Below are 16262 nucleotides of genomic sequence, written 5' to 3' on the forward strand. Positions count from 1 at the left end.
GCCCCGGGGGGGGGGGGGGGGGGGGGGGGGGGGGGGGGGGCCCGGCCCCCCGGGGCGGCCCCGCCGCCCCCGCGCGGGGGGGGCCCGGGGGGGGGCGCGCGGGGGGGGCGGGGGCCCCGCCCCGGGGGGGGGGGGGGGGGGGGGGGGGGGGGGGGGGGGGGGGGGGGGGGGGGGCCGGGGGGCCGGGGCCCCGTAGTCACAATGGGATATTTATGTCATCTTGCGTAATTTGTGCTCACTCTGTAGACTTTGTCGAGTTCTTTCAGGATATCTTTTGCCAACAGTTCTGCTAATATTCCTGCCATCACTTGTTCCAAATCCTCTTCTTTAGACTCCATTATATTTTAGAATCTCAAATATGCTGCGGCCTTGTCCATTTCCAGATATACCAAGGAATCATCCATTTCTTTGCTCATGTTTCTTAATTGCTCACCCACCATTTCCAGCTTCTTTTCCATTTATTCCGTCCTTTTCTCAACCTCCTTCATTGTTAATTCATTCCTTTCTAGTGCTTGCTGTATTGTTTCAATATTTTGATCCAGCTTTGAGATGTCTAATTTCATTTCTGCCTTTAAGTTCCCCATTTCTTCTTTTAATTCATTTGTGTCAGCTCTTGTTTCAGTATGATTTTTCGTCATTATTTCCTGAAGTTTCAACAGGGATTCTTGTAAAGTAAGAAGGGTCGATTGGATATTAGCATTCATGATGACAGGTTGTTTCTCTCCAGGTAGAATTTCTTCAATTGCCTTTTGTGCCATTACTTAGGGCGACGGCATCGCAGTTGTTTGTATTGAAGTAGTCTTCTTCCCAGTTTTAAGCATTGTGTTAGTCACAGAGGTCATTTCTTGTAAAATTTGTTTTTATTTTTGTATTATACTAAATATGTTGTCCCAAATTAGCTTTCACTATTGAAAAGTATCAGCTATATATGGCCACTACTCTAATTAATATAATACGTTACAGGGTTAACCTCTCTTGTCAATATGTATATTCTCCAGAACAATTTTAAAGCTATTTTCTAAATCAAGTTCCTTGATTTGTAGATCTTAATAATATATCAAATTCCTCTATTTAAATTTAAGTACTATTAACCTGTATATCTATAAGTGCTATAGAATCCCTAATCTCAAAATAGTGTTATAAGATAATATTTCAAATACTTACAAATCTAAATGAAAATATATCAACCTTGCTATACAATAATTAGTTAATCTGTAGTAATCACAATTAATCACAGTAATTATTTAACTCAATATAATCAATGCCTATAATCAAATATCAATACCTAAATAATTAATTGATTATCACCTCCTATTTTTTGTGCTATAATCAAATATAAACTTCAATAATTACTAATGTATCAATTAAATCATATATAAATTCTGTTTACCACATTCGAAAATCATTTGAGTTGGTATCAAGAAATAATTATTACAATCAACAGAGTTTAAAGGCTTAAACTGTCTTAATGTAGTTGTTCAGTTCTTCATCTCTAAATCAGAGTTCCTTCACCGAGCGCACCAGAAGCACAGACTTGCTGAGTAATGTCTCTGGTTTCACTGTCTCACTGCATTCTCTGCTATAGCTATTCCACCTTTCATTTAAAAGTCTTGTAAGTCAATCTTTAAATTTCATATAGTCTCTTCCTTTCATAAATCTCCTCCACTTACTACAGCTCCAGTCCAATAATCCAAAGAGTCCAGTAAATTATTCAGTTTCCTCCATGGAATATTTAATATTTATTTCGCTTTCAGCGCTACTCGTATCTGCTTTGGCTGCTGTTTTCGGGCTTCGCTCTGACTAAGGTTCTTCAATATTCAACGCTCAATCAGGATCGCAAATTCTTTCACCCGCACTCTTCATTCACCACAGTCTGTCACTCACTCGCTTCCTCTTGTATGTAACGATCCAGACTTCAGGACTGCCATTACTGATGGTCTCTTGATATCGGTCTCTATAGGGTCTCTCTGTGTCGCGATGAGAGTCGCCTTTTCCACACCGTGACTCGAGTCTCCCCACACTGGCACGCTTCTTTACAAGATGTGTGCACCCCTAAGGATCACTCCAACAGCAAGAGGTGATAGCGTGAAACCCAGAGCGAGCTTCAGCACCTCCATTTGTCCATATCTCATCAACAGAAGTCTACAGTTTATTATTTATTTCCTGTCTTTTATTATTTTTCCAAATCACTCAAGGCGGCCAGCATATCTAACACACCTTCCTCTTCTTATTGTCCCCACAATAACAACCTTGTGAAGTAAGTTGGGTCGAGAGTGACTGGCCCAAAGTTATCTAGATGACTTTCATGGGACTAGAACTAATGGTTTGTCCTTTTCTAACCTGGTACCTTAACCTTTAGACCAAACTGACTCCTTCCAAATGAATGAATGGAGTCAAAGGCAGGAGAGGTAGTCAATGTAATGATGCTGTTTTCTACTCTGTGAAGCCTTCCATGCATTCAGATAAATTCTCTATAACTCTTGCCCTTTTTCTACTTTTCACCTATGATTCCATATAGCCTAGGTGTCTGAGCTGACACCTAGTCTTGAGCCTAAATAGCAGATCACTTTCCCAGTTTAAGGAAGTCTGAGATTCAGTGAAGTATCTCTGCATCCATTGTGCATTTCTGGGCATAGATGTGAAGAAAGTGAGAATATATAACCAACTTAAACATTAAAGAGCCTGCAGGGGAATAATCATTCCAATTTAGGATAATATGTATCTCTTTCAAAGAACATACTCAAAAATACACACAAAACATACTAGGAATTATCCTTTAAATATTTTATGTATGATTAAAATAATATGCAAATGAAACAAACAAAATGTTAAAAAGTTATGATATTTATGTAGCTACTTAACCAAGCATCCATCTAAATTATATTAAAGTAACCAAAATATCTTTACATTCCCTCAGGCATGTCATAATGTTTGAGCATCCCTAATGTTTGGAAATTGAAAGTTGAAAAATTTGACAGAGCCTTTATACCATCTCTTTTTCTTAAGCCATGGTTAACTGACTTGATTTCCACATTTTCATTTTTCTATTTCTTTTTTTTCCCCATGAATCTCATGAATTGGAATAAAATAGTCTTGGTTTAAAATGTATATGGCAATAATACTTAACATAGTTAATGAAATCCATATCTCATACAGGAAAGAGAGTTTTTTTACAACAGTGCTGCAGAAATGTATGTTTTGCTATGAACTGTAGGACATAATCATGATTATTTATTTGGTATGGTGATGATGATGATTTATTAAATTTATATGCTGCCCAATTTCCAACAACTCTGGGAATGATCCATGTTAGAATAATCAAATGAAAGAAGTTGTGGATGAATAAAACCTGCAGATAAAAGAAGACTACAAAATGAGTAGATAGATAAATGATAAAGATAGGTAGAGATAGATAAATTAATTGAACAATTACGATGGAAATGAAAAATATTTTGGAAGTAGATGAACAAAGATCCTGCAATAAAATGAAGTTTTTTTAAAAAAAAATGGCTCAAATGATTTGAAATGGAACAAAAGTGGGGGAATGCTGGAAGGAGTATTTTAGAGATTTGTATCAAAGGTGAATTTGAAACGAATATATAAATTTAAAAATATGACAAAGAAGTCATGTTGAAAATAGTAAAGGTTATTTAACTTGTGAAGACTGCATTGTTCTCTATAAAACAAAGATGGCTAGAGTATATACATAATAATCAGTTTGTTAAAATACTTGGGAAATTTGAACTCTGATTAAAAGGGGAGGATCAGGAAATAAAATTTGGAAAGTATGTTGCAACTTTACGATGGATAATTGGGATGCACTCCAAATTTTTGCTTTTCGGCAATTCATTAAGAAATGTGTGAATGTGAGCAGGTATGTTTGAGAAACTATGCTTGCCAGTTTTGAGGAAGTTTATGATAAACTGGATAGGCTTGAATTATGAAACATTTTACAAAATTAAGGAATTGAAGACTATTGCTGAAACAGTAATATAGACCCACATAAAAAAGAAGTAGAATGTGGTTGAGATTGAAGAGAATGCTTAGCAAAAGCTTTAACAACAGAAAGCCAGTAAAGTAGGAATAGGTGACTTCTCCTTGGTCATTTATTTATGGATACAGGTAGACCTCGATTTATAACCAGTCACTTAGTGAAGTTACAATGGGCCTCCCCCCCAAAGCTATTTATAACCTGGTTTCAAGGTTACAGCTGCTGCCATGCACCATAGTAATTTGCCCTTATGACCGACCATAGGTATTCTGCAGCATAGTTTCTAATGTAATCTTTCTTTGTAATGTAAGCTTTCAAATGTATTCAGATATTTTGGATTGAAATAAACAACTGTGGGTTTAACAAGACCATTGTTTTATTAAATTACAGGATGATCTGTATTGCCTAGATTTGATTACATAGTGTTAGAACAGCAATACAGTTTTTGCTCCAACACTGATACAAATAGAGTGGTACCAGGACTTAATATGATAAAATTTTAATACGATAAAGTCTGTTTTCCATTATCTCTATTATTGTTGTTGTTTTGCCTGTGGTTGCTGCCCAGAAACACCATATCAGAAAATGTCTCCAAAATGAAAGAAATATGTTTATGAATTTTAAAAAATATACTTTAAAGAACTTGATTTCCTTTTGGTTCTGTTTTTCTGTAGCTTTATTTCAAAATTAAAATCAGGAAATACAATGTAGGAATAAAGAATCCTTGCTATCCAGAGTAAGATCATGTATCTGTCTACTATTGTCCATAGACATCTACAGGGAGATGAGAGAATAGGGTTTGGAAGGGACAAGATATGGCTTAACATGTTGCATGTGAAACAAACTTCACTTATATGCTTGCATGCAATGTCATAAAACAAGTATGAAGCAGGAAGCCTTGTGCTGTAAAGTCACAATGCGCATTTTATTATTTTGATGTTAGTTATACAGGTTGTCCTCAACTTACAACCACAATTGAACTGACAATTTCTGTGGCTTAGATGAGACATTTGTTAAGTGAATTTTGCCCCATTTTACAATCTTTCTTGCTACTGTTGTTAAGTGAATGATTGCACTTGTTTAATTAATAACAGAGTTGTTAAGTGAACCTGGCTTCCTAATTGACTTTCCTTGTCAGAAGATCACAAAGGATGATCACATGATCCCGGGACATGGCAATCATCACAAATATGAGTCAGTTGTCTAGTGTCGGAATTCTGTTCACGTGACCATGGGGATGCTGCAATGGTCATATGTGTGGAAAATGATCATAAGTCACTTTTTTCTGTGCCATTGTAACTTTGAATTGTCACTAAATGAACTATTGTAAGTCGAGGACTACCTGTAGTTAGGAATGGATACTTGTGATTTTGTCTTATTGGAACTGACTGGATACAGACAAGATGGAAGCAACATTAATTGTCCTGACAGATAATCTGTGATGGGACCCAATTGTTGGAATGTACTGTAATTCTACACTTTGGCAGATTTCCATACCATTTATTATGGCATCTTAAACTCTTTGTAAGACTGGGGAGTGAATAACCAGTCCTTAATCAAGGTATGGTCCATGGACACACCATTGAGCGATGCTATAGAGCTCATCAGCCAGTATATGGTGTCATCAAAATGTGAATAGTGCAACTATACATGTCTATCCCAGGTCTAACAAGAGACATGGTGGAGATCCTGACCTTGTGTGTGGATCTAGATAAGAAAAAACAGTATCAGGCATCATAGAAGTTGTAGTAGAAAAATAAATAACCAACCAACATGACAGGTTTTTTTCCCTGTGTAGTACACTATGTAATAATCATTTTATGTATGAATATTGCATAGTATGCAAATAGTGAAAAATGAATTTACACAGGCTGTTCTAATGTATTCGGTAGCTTCTAGATAAATATTTCTGTATGAACTTTTTGGGAGAAGATGGAGATTTAGCTAAAGATCGTTATTTCTCTCGCGCGCTCTCCTTCCCTTCCTCTGTGTGTGTGTAAGTGCATTCCTTCTGGTATAAATAATTACATAAATGATTCTGGATTATGACTATAGCGGCTCCCACCAATTTAGAGGCTTCAAATATGCTGTTTGGAATTATGGGTCTGTCACATCTGGAGAGCACTAAGTTGAGGAGGTTGTTCTAATCTCTGTGCACAGATGCATCCAGATGACAAACTATTGCTTTCCTCACAGCTTAGTAGCAACAAATGTCCAGAAGGAAGAAGGGAATGAAAAAGAACAGAATTGTTCTGTTGAATTTGGAGAGAGAACTATATGAATAAATTTTTCTGTGCTCCATAAACATTTAGACATTTATGGGCACAGAATGCATTTCTTCCCTTATAATCCCTCTGTGGCACTGGATGTATCACTTAGCTGCCATTATTCTGCTTGCTGAAACACATCTTGTAAAGTTGTTCTACATGTCTGCCAAGATTTTACATCTTTATAAAATTGCTGCCCACAATAGGGAACAGTGGAAAACTGAACTCAGGTACCTGGCTTGTCCATTAAACTGGAACTGATCACTTCAACGATTGCTGTTTTTTTCCCATAGCATGATAAAATTATTTCTAACATTAGCTATGTTGCTTGATAACATAGTCCTCATAAGAGACTACTATCTTGTGAGCTGATAAGAAATGAGACGTGTTTGTTGCCTTTATCTGATCTTAAGGTTTCTATAGTTAATTTGGAAGCAAAACCAGTATGATTGATGATGATGATGATGATGATGATGATGAAGCTGCCCATAAAGACTACAGGAAAACTATTGAAAAATTTGCAAAGTAGCACTGTTCTTTTCAGAATTCAGTTGTTATTATCATTCAGGAACTACATGATTGCTAAACCATCATAGGCATGATTGCGACAATGACTTTCTAACTGTATAAATGCTTGAAAATGCAATAAATCAGTGGTGGGATTCAAAAAATTTTCCTACCGGTTCTGTGGGCATGTCTTGGTGGGCATGGCAGGGGAAGGCTATTGTAAAATCTCCATTCCTACCGCACCCTACTAACCTACTTTCCAGCTCCGTTCTATTGTGCAGAGCAACAAAAGAAGACCCAGCCAATCAGCTGGGACTTGGGAGGCAGAGAATAGATGGGGGTGGGGCCAGTCAGAAGAGGTATTTGCCAGTTCTCTGAACTACTCAAAATTTCCGCTACCAGTTCTCTAGAACTGATCAGAACTGCTGAATACCACCTCTGCGGTAATCGTATGGAGTCCAAGAGTATTAAAACAATTAACAGATGCTCTATATTTAGAGATAACTATGGCTATGTATTAATCATACAATTCAAAGATCAAATGAGGGTTTCAGCTCAAAGAAACTTTGTGACTTTAAGCCCATTAACATTGCCCAAAATTGGAAATGTGAAAACACCCCCCCGAATTTATGATCATAAAGAAAAATGTGCACTCAGAAATGGAACTCAGAAACAAAGAGGAGTCAGAATACTGTGAAATTTGGAACTTATGGTACAGTTGGCTGGAAGATAGACAAGAAAGGAATAAAAAGTCAAATAAAAGCATGTGATAGAAATTCGTAAAATTATATGTAAATTTATTTGCGATAAATAATTAGAATGAAATTTAGTATTATATCTAAATAAGTGAAGTTCTCAAACAAAACAAGGACATTCTCCGTTTTATCATGTCATTCAAATACTATATGATCTGATTCAACAAGGAAGATCTGACCGTAGAACTCACAGTTCTCTAGCGTCTATTATAAAAATAGGTCCTAAAGCAAAGTAGTGTAATGTTTTGACTATATTTTCCATCCTGTTTCCACTGTATGTTTCAAATTCACATTCAAATCAAAAGATGAGCCTTTTATTATTAAAATATTTGAAAGATTTATATTCATCTTTCCTTCAGGACCTCCTGGTGGCATTCATAGTCTTTCTCACTCCAATTTTATTTTCATTACAAACCTGTGAAGGAGCATAGGCTAATAGTGATTGTTCCTATCACCAAATGAATTCCACTCCAGAGTAGGTATTTGAAGAGTCCAAAGTCCAGCACTGTAATCATTTTAAAAAACAGGCAGGAAAGGACGGACTGAAGGAAGGAAGGAAGGAAGGAAGGAAGGAAGGAAGGAAGGAAGGGAAAGAAAGAAAGAAAGAAAGAAAGAAAGAAAGAAAGAAAGAAAGAAAGAAAGAAAGAAAGAAAGAAAGAAAGAAAGAACCAAGTAATATATTGGATTTAATCTTAAAGCAGACAGAACATTGCATTTGCTTTAAATGTACATAAGGTAGATATACAAATCTGCTAAAAAACCATATCATGATGCATTTGACTTTAAAACCTAGCTTTTAATAGTATTGCCTTTTATAAGATCAAGATAGGTTTCCCTTTTGTTACTGGAAATGTATGCTACTGTGCTACTTAAAATTACAAACATGAAACCTTGTTTTCACAGTACATTAATATGTATCTTTAAACAATCCCTCTCTAAGTAGCTGCATCTAAAGAGAACAAAAACAATTAGAATGTGTAGATTATTTTAGGATTTACTTTTCATGCCCAAACACACCCATACACACACCCATACACATTCTTTATTGGCCTTGTTTCCATTCATGTCAATCACATGAACCATTTTTTACAAAAATACTATATACTATGTTTATTCCTTTTCTTAAATGTAATTGTAGAATATCTTAACACTGAGATAAGGTCTTAGTGTCCTCCCTGTCACCCTTTACAAGAGATTTAGATCAGATCAGATTCCCCATGCATAATCTCTACTGCTGGAATTTTTCTATGCTATTTTTAACCAGTTATTATATTCCTGACTAAACTGGGAAACTGAGCACCTTACTTCCTCAGAGTGTTCCTTCACTCCCTTCTCCCGTTCTAGGAAAACTTAATCATATAAAGTAAGCATACCCTACTTTCCTGGGAATGGCCCACACCGGTTCTACTGACTCCTGTATTTATGATACAGATCTTTCATTTCTGTAGGACCAACCCAAACTTTGAGTAAAATTTTTCTATCAGGAATGTTATGCTTCTGATTCTCTCTCCCTAGATCAGGGGTGTCAAACTCACATCACGTGACATATCGTGACTCCCCCCATTTCATTAAACCAGGCATGGCCAGCAAGTGACACATCCAGTCCGTGGGCTGTGAGTTTGACCCCGCTGTCCTAGATAGTTAAGGGACAGGATCATGGAAGAAATATTTTTGATGGCTTCCCCAGCCTTGAGTAATGTCCTTCTCCTAAGCAGGTGATGAACTTCTTTTGCTAGACCTTTGGAGAAGAGGTTGACATAAATAGTGGATGGTACATTTTATCCCTGATAATGTTTTGTGGTTAGAGTTGACTATTTTTTTACCTGTGATTTGTTGGTAATGGCTATCTGTCCTGAGTCTTGAGATAGAGGCAAACTTTTTTTTTTAAAAAAAAAAGATGTGTTCCTTTTCGAAGCATAAGCCTTATGCAGGATAAATCTTCCATCCCATAGAACACCAGTATGGTAGTATAAGCTAGTAAACCTGCAAGACTCTGTAATAAATTTTCTCCCCCTCCTCCAGTATGTATGATGTCAAAAAGGTTGCCAGATTCTGCTAATTTATTTTGGACTGGCATGATGTAATTGTTAACAGGCCATAATGAAGATTGAAGGTTTAATAATGCCAAGTGTTACAAATTTCTGTTTAATCATTTCTAAATTGATTAGTTGCTCTTGCCCAAATGTTTAGCCACGGAAAGGCAGGGAGCTAAAAATCCATGCTCCTGTGGTCGAGCATTGATGGATGTAGCTTTGGTACAGTGGTAATTGAGTTATTGAATTTACTCATCTTCCAAATGATGTTTGCATTGTCTCAGCCATATGTGTTTAGGGCCAAGGGAAGGTCATTAGGAGCTTCAGTCCGGGGGCATGTTTAGGTTAAAGTGATTTGGAACAGCCCACACTGAGCTGACTCAATTAAAAGAAATAGCACAGCAAGAAGCGAAGGCGACAGAGGAGGGAGTTAGGGTGGATGTCACACGCTGGTCAGTTGGCGGGTCCCAGCGGTCTCTTTAAAAGACTCTGAAGGTCCTTTAAGTAAATGTCTACTTCTAGCCTCAGGCTCTTTAGCCATTGACAAATGGCTGCTGTAACTGGGAGCCAATTTTGTATGAAGGACACCTAGAAATGAAACCCTTCGTTATATAGCTGAACATGGGAGATGCAGGGCCAAGGTAAAATATCAACTAATAAAATGTCCCTGTTCTGTGACTGAGAAGTGCTTTCATACAAGTCTTTTTTTACTTGTTCACAATTTAGAATTATCCTTGGTGATATGTAGAGAGATGCATCTCTTAAGTAAATTTTGAAAGGTGCTACTGGGGAAAAAAACCCACAAAAATATTTTTGGAGCACCTTTGAGCCACACTCGACCATTATTTTTGAAAGAAATCTTAATTACAGATATTATTTGAAAGCAAGCTTGACTGAATTTCCTATTCATCAGCTTTCAAGTCTTTTGTACTAAGGGTTGGCTTAGCAGTTGCAAGCATAGATGTAAAGCCTGTCTCAGTTGAGTAATTGAATAAATCTGGCATGCTGATTTTTGGCTGCAGAGGTATGATTATTATAAATATTTAGGGTAGGAATTTATAGCTATAGTAAACCTTGAGCTGAAAAATCTTGACACATGTGAAAAGACTAATAACACGTGATTGTTCACATGTAAAGTAGAAAATTGTACAATATTGCACTTAATTTGGCATTTTGAAAGGGTTAAACTCTGCAGTTGGATTCTCCCTAATGCAGACTGAGATTATGAAATATAATTATTTCTTTTCACAGGGGATTAGAAGTTCCTGTAACTTAGTTCCCAAATGGCCTAAACTCTCACTGTATTGCTGAACCTTTTGATATTTTAGTAATGTCACTTTGTGAAGTATAAGAATGCTAATTTCTTTTCTGCTTGCTGATATTCTCAAATAAGATATTAGCTGAGTCTACTGTAAATCTCACAAGACTGGCCAGCCTTGCAAGATTTCAACCACTTTTCATTTTTTAATGTTTATTTTATTTAACTGGAAGGTGTGCCCTCATCTTCAGCAATCTATTCATTTTTTTTAATGAGATATAGAGCATAATGCTTTTTTCATACCTCAGTGTTGTGGAAGTAACAACTGCTTTATATGTATGTGTGTGTGTATGTATGTGTGTATATGTATATATTGAAATGATAATAACAAAAATAATTAATATACTATGGATGGGGAGAACACACTTTAAATTCACCAATCTGTAGCCTACCCTACCCTACAAATGGTGTACAGGAGGCCTACATATATGGTACCTTTCAAAATATACTGTATAATCCTTCTATTTCCCTTGCCCCAGAAGGCAGAGGAGAAATATAGATGCCTGCCTTCTAGAAAATCTGTTTAATATATTTTTAAAACTGTACTTATTTTTATATATAGCTTAATATCCTTCAGGGAAAAAATATTTAAGGAAGAATCTTATCATTCTATACAGCTCTAAGGGAAGGAAACATAATCTAAATCCAATCACTTTTAAAATACTTTGAAATATTTCAAATATTCTAAATTAAGGTTGGCTGTTTCAGAAGATCCAGCCTCAAAGAAACAGATACTGTGTAAACACTGCTTTATATCTGATTTCTGTCTACTAAACACTATTAAAATCAACAGTAATATTTCCTAATCCTTTAGACCGAGGAAGAACACCAGCTTTTAATCAATAAGCATTTGATAAAAGCATTGCTTGAGGATATTGCACTGAGTGATGGACAATAACTGTGACACTACATTGGTACTTCTGCACTGAAGCTTTTTATGAGACACCAACTTTCTGAGTGCTAGACACATTCATGGCTAATGAGAGTTATACTTTCAATATGTTGGATTAACAGAGCTTGCTATGAACAAGTGAAACCAAGACCATTTCCCATACTTTAAAGTAGAATACCTCAATATAGGGCGGAGGGAGGGGGGGAGCCTTCCCCTTGCTCAATTTTGTGTCTATCACTGGTGATGGCAAAAATCACAATTTAAGGGCAGTTAAAGAGACCCACTGGAGTGATTGTTATGGATAAAAGGCAGCACTGCTAATTCATCCTTCAAAAATGTCATAAAAAATATGACTTCAGGGGATTTTAATCAGTAGTTGATTAAAAGGCAGAGAGTTTCACTTCTCCCTCTTCTTGACAACCATTGTTGACCAAGAGGGAGGCATCTATCATGTCAGATTGTTGTTTTCTCAGGATTCTTCCATTATGCAACTTCTTTGGATGATTTAAGGGTCTTCTATTTTGAACCCTTATTGTTCATCTCTGTTCTAGCTCTCATTTACACATATTTTCCCTAGTCTTTCCTTAACAACAGAGATGTTCCAGCATTGTGGTTTGCCTTCCTTTGGTTTGCTACATTTAATTTACTTCATAATTCTTGACTTTTTTAATTAGATTTTTATTCCGCTTTTTTGTTACTTTATAAGTAACTCAAAGTGGCAATCATATATAATACTCCCTGCTTTCTCCACAACAACTGGTATCAGAGACAGCAACTAGCTCAAAGTCATCCAGCTGGCTTTTGTGCCTAACACAGCACTAAAATGCACAGTCTTCTGGTTTCTAGGCCTTCATCTTAACAATTACACCAAACTGTTATATTGTTTGTGTTGTCCGTGGTTATTAAATGTTAAGCCTTATTTAATTTTATGTTGTAAGCCTTCCAGAATACTTCTAAAACTGAGTTATCTACGCATTCTGGAAAAAAAAGGAAAATAAATTAAGGCAATATAATTTCTTACCCTGTGTAATCGTCTTTAAACATATAAACTGGATGTATCTGACAGTTTTTATGGGCGAAAAATGGGTGCAAGTATGACATTTTTGTTAAATCTAGTTTTGAATCCATCTTAAATTCTTCTCTTAATATGCTCAGCTGAAGGGTAGCACATACCATATTTGTAAGGCTATGTTAACATGTACATTTTATGTTCCTCCATGAAATAGTTACAATCTTTGCAAGGAGGAAAAAATGTATCAGAAAGGATCATTAAGTCACTTCCTGCTGTGAAAAAGAAAAAAAAAAGATGCTACTGTATGGCTTTACAATGCGGCTCAGGACCTCTTTCAAGACCTGCTTCTTCTTTGTGAATATTATGAATTGTGAAACGTCTGTTGCAGGGAACAGAAGACAAATGAAAGCAATCCACATGGTCTCACTTTCATTCATTCTTTCAAACATTCTCTGCCGTCATGATCACCGGATAGGTTAAAGAAAGAATGACTAATAGTTATTTGTCTTCTTCATGAGGAACAACTCAAATAAAAGAAATATTGGGGCATTTGAATATATCATATACTACGTATTGCTCCAACTGGAAAAAGTCACCCAAGGTAGCATCTAAGATGACAGCTAAGCAATTAAGGAAAAATATGCCTAACCCTGTCAAATTGAATTATGACCCTTCTTTTGGCAGACCTATGGCTGAATCCCTCCCAGAAGTGGGAAGGAGGCTGTAGACAATAGCTGTCGTGTCATTTAAGATGATATGGACGTTTATGCACACATATCATCTTATATGCTGTTGGGTTATCATTGGCAATGAAGCGGAAGATGAAGACCCTTTCATGAATAATAGGTGAAAGCAATGTTAATGTAATGGAAGAAGTGGGCATTATGCTTAGGTTTTTGACAATTTATATGTGCATATTCTATACAGATTTTTCATTTTCTGATTGGCGTGATTTTGGGAAAGAAAAGGAAATAGAATATGAAGCTGGACGAAAGAGACTTTGCCATTTTTAAAAAATCAGGAAGATAATAGAGAAAACAAGAGACCTTCCCTTATCCAAAAGACACCAAGCTCCATAGAACAAGTTTTTCTGTCCTACATTTTTGCCTACCAAAAAAACCCCTGAAATAATATTTTTCAGACACATTTCTATTTAAAGAACAACTTGCTTAGAGTTGCTTCCAACTGAGGTTATTATGCTCACCAGAAACAACCTCTACAATCATAATAGTTCCATTTTAATTATCATGTTTTATAACATTCACTGAAATTAATAAATAGATGCTTTATGGCTTGTAGGATGAAATTATTTTTTTTCTAATTAGTCTTAAGACAGTATTGTATTACAAGCTGAAGGAGGAAAGGACTTTGCCTGGAATTTCAAAAGAGGTTCATCTCAGCTTAATTTGGCTAATGGCAATTAACACAGATGGCTGAAAAAAAAGTAATTATCTCTTCTGGTTTTCTGCCACCTGTCACAAATGAACTGTTTTCTTTAATTGCTTCAAATTACTCTTAATCACACAAAACAGCTATTTAAATTAGAATCTGCATCTTGAAGCTCAGGAAGAAGATTTAACACCTGAGTGGTATGGCCGTCTTGGTGACATATTGTAAAGTCCTTGAGATTGGTTTCAGATTCAAATAAATTCAAGTAAATACCAATCCTGACTTAACCAAAGCATTACCTGATCTAAATAATTATGAAGTCAAGCAAAAGGTTATCTGTTTGTCAGGTCTATGGTTCTCCTTCATTAATTCTTCATTAACTGTCCTCTGAACTTAGCTGTCGTCAAAGGAAGATATTTGATGTGTGCATTCTCAAAAATTCATGCGAAGTTCAATCTCCAACTGCTTTTGCATATAGTCTTGAAATATATAAGATAGAAGGTGGACTAGAAAAAAGAAAAAGATAAAAAAATATTGTGTGTTGCATAGATAATCAACTGGAATAATTTTCTTCATCAACCTGTAGGCTGTTTTAGTCACTGAAGTAAGTATTCTCCAAAGGAGCTGCATTTCATACATTAGATGATCATAATGTAATCAGGGGTGTTAAACTGGCTGTCTGCAGGCTGGATGCATCACGTTCAGGCCATGCCCACCCCAACTCCGCAAAGGGAAAAAAAGTCATGATACATCACAGGATGGCAATGTGACACGATGAGTTTGACACCCATGATGTAACTCCATCCAGTTTTGCTTCTTCCCTTAGGAAGGAAATACTTTTAGCAATAATGCTCTTCCTCTTCAGTTTTCTAGATCATATACATTTATGTAAGGTTCTACAGATCTTGTAGAGCTATGCAAAAATAGATCTGAGTGGGAAACTGGAGCAATCCTCAAAGTACTGGGGAACTAAACTCTGCAGAGGCTGTTCCATTGCTTGTGGGGGGAAATTGGATCCATCCTTTTACACATAAAGCAAGTTCCAATTAAAAAAAAACTTTACATCTGTGCTCGAGGAATTCTTTAGATCAAGAGATGGTGCTCCAGATTTTGCAGAAATATAACATCTAGCATCCTTCACCATTGATCAGGTTCACTGAGATTGCTAGTAATTGTAGTTCAGCCATGTATGAAGGGCTAAACATTATGCCTTCCTATTCTGGGCATTCGTTGCGGAGTCTTGTTACTTATTTTGCTGAAATGTGTGTCTGCCACTAACATTTTGAAAACTTTAAATGGTTACAGCATGAAAAGTTGGATCACTCATCATGATAATGGTCGTATTAATGGGGTTGATAGCCCACCTGGAGGCACTAGGTTGTAGTTTTTCTCATCCAGGTCTTGCAAGCCAGTACAACCAGAAGATTAAGTTAATATCTAAGAATGTTATATTTAGTAATATTCTCAAAACAACATGCCCATTTATTGTTGAAATCCTAGCATTCCAGAAAATATTTGGAAAAAGAGTATTGGAAAGACATTCAAAATAGAAAAAAAAAAAGCTGTTTGCTTATTGGCAAACAGACAGTTGTGTAAAGCCCAATTGTTCTTTTATTTAAAAGTCGATATTCTGCATTAGATAACTGTTGAACAAGACTTCCTTACTGTTGAAGTATACCGCATAGAGTTTAAAACTAAAAATCATTGGGGTGGGGGGTTAGTTTAATTTAGCCACTAGAGCTCAGCTGGTGACTGAAGATTTCAATAATTCAGGCAGTTTGGTATAGTGCTTAGAGCACCAGGCTAGAAACTGGGAGACTGGGGCCAGTCAGTTTCTTACAGCCCTAGGAGAAAGACGGCAATGGCAAACCATTTCTGAAATCTTGCCAAGAAAACTGCAGGGACTTGTCCAGGCAATTGCCAACACTGATTCAAAGGTGCACATATTCATAAACACTACTGGACTATGTGAACACTGCTTTGGGCTTTCATATCTTTAGCTTTCTGTGAAAGATGCACACAAAAGCATTTCCAAGCAGTGGATTAGTTGACACTGACGTTTATATCTGTATATTTGAAAACAAGCCATTAGTAACTT

General features: G+C 36.3%; 1 protein-coding gene across 4 annotated transcripts in view; it reads left to right on the forward strand.

Moving 5' to 3' along the window:
• The window catches only part of MITF (melanocyte inducing transcription factor), a 128400-nt gene that overhangs the window by 47494 nt on the left and 64644 nt on the right, over positions 1 to 16262 (forward strand). The window lies entirely within an intron of this gene.

The sequence above is a fragment of the Pseudonaja textilis genome, chromosome 2, assembly GCF_049901715.1.
Source record: "Pseudonaja textilis isolate UNSWEBS1 chromosome 2, rPseTex1.2, whole genome shotgun sequence".
Taxonomy (NCBI): domain Eukaryota; kingdom Metazoa; phylum Chordata; class Lepidosauria; order Squamata; family Elapidae; genus Pseudonaja; species Pseudonaja textilis.